A 3,511-nucleotide genomic window follows, 5' to 3' on the forward strand; every position below is an offset into this window, starting at 1 on the left:
ACATGTACTTACTGAGCACCTACTATGTGCTGGTCACTGTGCTAGGTCCCAAGAATTAAATATTAAACAAGAGCTGGGTGAGGTGGTTCACACCTGTAATCCCAGTACTTTGGGAGGCTGAGATGGGCAGATCACTTGAGCTCAGGAGTTCGAGACCAGCCTGGGCAAGACCCCATCTCTAAAAAGAAAAAAAATACTAGCCAGGTGTGATGGTGCATGCCTGTAGTCCCAGCTATTCAGGAGGCTGAGGCAGGAAAATCACTTGACCCCAGGAGGTGGAGGTTGCAGTCAGCTGAGATCGTGCCATTGCACTCCAGCCTGGATGACAGAGTGAGAGTCTGTCTCAAAAACAAACAAAGAAGAGAGGCAAGATTCCTGACCTCTTAGATGTTTTTTTTTTTTAGAAAAACAAGCAAAACTTAAGTAAACTTTTATTTTCAAAATGCTTCAGATACAACAGAAAAAAATGGCAAAGTCTAACAATAATTAACAAACCATCCCCTGAGCGGCAGAGTGCTCCAGGGATGAGAGGGGCTGGGTATGGAAAGGTGGTTGGGAGACACAACATTTTTCTAGCTTCAGAAATTCAGGGAGCCCAGATCACAGCCTGAACATCATGGCATTGGTTACAGATTCTTTACAAAGGTGTTTACCTCTCTCATGAGGTCTTCTTGTTTGGTTACTTCCTCAGAAAAATCATCATTGACATCCAACACCAGCACTGGAATGTTCATCAGAGCCTCAAAGTGGAGCCTCTCAAAGATCTGTACTGGCTTCCTGGCCTGTAAGAGTTTCTCAGGGAAGGGCTCCAGCTGTACTTTCAGGCGGCTCAAAAAGGAAAATGTCTGGAATGTGTAGGACCATCGTGCTGGCTCCCGGTACATCATATCCAGCAAGTTTCCAAGACTTTGGGCAGTGCAGGCCAATGTTGCCTTCGATGGAGAGCCTTCGGGGCCCGCGCCCCGCGTGCAGGCCCCTGGAGGAGGGAACGCCCTCGAGTGGGCTCTTGGCCATGGAACTGAAGGGTGCTCGAAGCCGACTTAGAAAGAGGCGGCCTGCGGCCATCCCACCCACGATTCGCACAGCGATCACTTCCCTAGATGTTTATATTTAAAGGAAGATGTAGACCAATGAACAGGGAAGCACCCTAGTGTGATAAATGGTACCAGCTTACTATGGCAGCTCAGAAAAAGACCCTTGTCCCAGATTTGGTAGTTTAGGGAAGGCTTCCTAGATAAAGTGAGATCTCTGTTGAAACCTGAAGAAAAGATGGCATCGGCAAAGTAAAGGTGGCATCAGCTAATGAGCTGTTCCATGCAGAGGGAATAGCACAGGCAAAATTTCAGAGTCTAGAGAGAGAATTGGATATTCAGGAGCTAAGAAGAGTTTAGAATGGATGGAGGGAAGAATGAATGAGTGACAGAATATGAGGGGAAAGGGGAAATGGAAATAAATAAAAGCAGAGAGGTAGAGGAGGTACCTGATTATGGTTGGCCTTATAAAGCATATTGAAGAATTAGAACTGAAATCCTGAAGGCCAAAATAACCATTATAGGGTTTCAGCAGGAGCTTAACATCATCAGTCTTGTGTCATAGGAAGCATGCTTTGGATGAATTCACAGGGAGAAGGCCCAAAGGCTGAGGCCAGGAAGGAGCCTGCTACTGTATTCTGTAAGAGCCATAATAATGGCTTAGAGTGAGATGGAGACCAGTGTGGTGGTAACAGTGATGGAGACAGATGATTGAAAGTCAAACATATCTAGGAAGCAGAAAAAAAAGACTTACTACTTTCTCAGGTGGGAGAGAGAAAAGGGTCTAGGATGACTCCAGCTATCAGTCTTGGGCAACTGAATGAATATAATTTGCTAAAATGGGGAACGCAGGAAGAGAAACCGATCTAGAGAGAAGGATGATGAACTCAGTTCTAGACAAGTTAAGTTTGGGGAAGGTCATTTGATATCCAAGTTCAGATTTCAGGGAGGCAGTTGGATATGTGAGCCTGAGATAGACACATTTGTCATTTACCAGCATGTACTTAGAAGTTGCAAGTGATCAGTGCCTAGAACAATGCCTAGCACAATGCCTAGCACAGAGTAGGCACTCAATAAATGTTGAATGAAAGTGATTGAGATCACTCAGAGAGATGGGAAGACAAATCAGGATAGACTCTGGAATGGACCTAATATTAAAGAAGAGAAGCATGAGAGGACAAGAAAGAAACAATGAGAACATTGTGTGGTATCACAGTTGCCAAAAGAAGGCAACATTTCAAGAAGGAAGGATGGTCACAGGGGAGTTGAGAGTGGTCAAATAAAAACTAGGGCTGGGTGCAGTGGCTTATGCTTGTAATCCCAGCACTTGGGGAGGCTGAGATGGGCAGCTCGTTTGATCCCAGGAGTTTGATACCAGCCTGGGCAGCACAGCAAGAATTTGTCATAAAAAAAAAATGGATAGGACTAAAGTATAATGTATCTTTCTTTCTTTTTTTTTTTTCTTGAGACGGAGTCTCGCTTTTTCACCCAGGCTGGAGTGCAGTGGCGCAATCTCGGCTCACTGCAAGCTCTGCCTCCTGGGTTCACGCCATTCTCCTGCCTCAGCCTCTCCGAGTAGCTGGGACTACAGGCGCCCACCACCACGCCCGGCTAATTTTTTGTATTTTCAGTAGAGACGGGGTTTCACTGTGGTCTCGATCTCCTCACCTCGTGATCCGCCTGCCTCGGCCTCCCAAAGTGCTGGGATTACAAGCGTGAGCCACCGCGCCCGGCCGTGTAATGTATCTTTCCGGCTAGGAGGATATTGGTAGGGTCCTCATATGGTTGTGCAGGTAGCACACTGCACAACACCAGCAGGCACCATGCACATTGCAGACATTGCAGATTGGTATACCTAAGATGACTATTTTCTGATAGATGGAAGCAAGCGTCTTGAAAAAGGGAAATGTTTTTCCAGTCCATATGAAAGCAATATATGGGCTAGCCACAGGCCTGTTTTTTGCTGTCTCTGGTCAGAGTAAGTCACTTTCAGTTTTGGGGCAGAGCATAAACTCATTGTGTGGTGGGTGGAGGTATAAATAAATGGAAGGTAGGGAAATGAGGCTTGAGAAGGTGCAGATATCTTAGTCTGTTTGTGCTGCTGTAACAAAATACCTAAGACCAGGCAATTTATAAAGAACAGAATTTTTTTGTTTGTTTGTTTGCTTCTTTTTGAGACAGAGTCTCCCTTTGTCGCCCAGGCTGGAGTGCAATGGCAGGATCTTGGCTCACTGCAGCCTCCACCTCTCAGGTTCAAGTGATTCTCGTGCTTCAGCCTCCTGAGTAGCTGGGATTGCAGGCTTGTACCATTATGCCTGTCTATTTTTGTATTTTTAATAGAGATGGGGTTTCACCATGTTGGCCAGGCTGGTCTCAAACTCTTAGCCTTAAGTGATCTGCCTGCCTTGGCCTCCCAAAGTGCTGGGATTACAGGCATGAGCCACCGAGCCCAGCCCAGAAATTTATGTCTTAGTTCTGGA

The 3,511-nt window shown here is 46.1% G+C and overlaps 1 pseudogene; it reads right to left on the minus strand.

Moving 5' to 3' along the window:
- Positions 1-414: 414 nt before the first annotated feature.
- Positions 415-1,090, minus strand: LOC129485655 (deoxyguanosine kinase, mitochondrial-like; annotated as a pseudogene).
- Between the last annotated feature and the right edge of the window lie 2,421 nt (positions 1,091-3,511).

The sequence above is a fragment of the Symphalangus syndactylus genome, chromosome 1 (genome assembly GCF_028878055.3).
Source record: "Symphalangus syndactylus isolate Jambi chromosome 1, NHGRI_mSymSyn1-v2.1_pri, whole genome shotgun sequence".
In the NCBI taxonomy this organism is placed as follows: Eukaryota; Metazoa; Chordata; class Mammalia; order Primates; family Hylobatidae; genus Symphalangus; species Symphalangus syndactylus.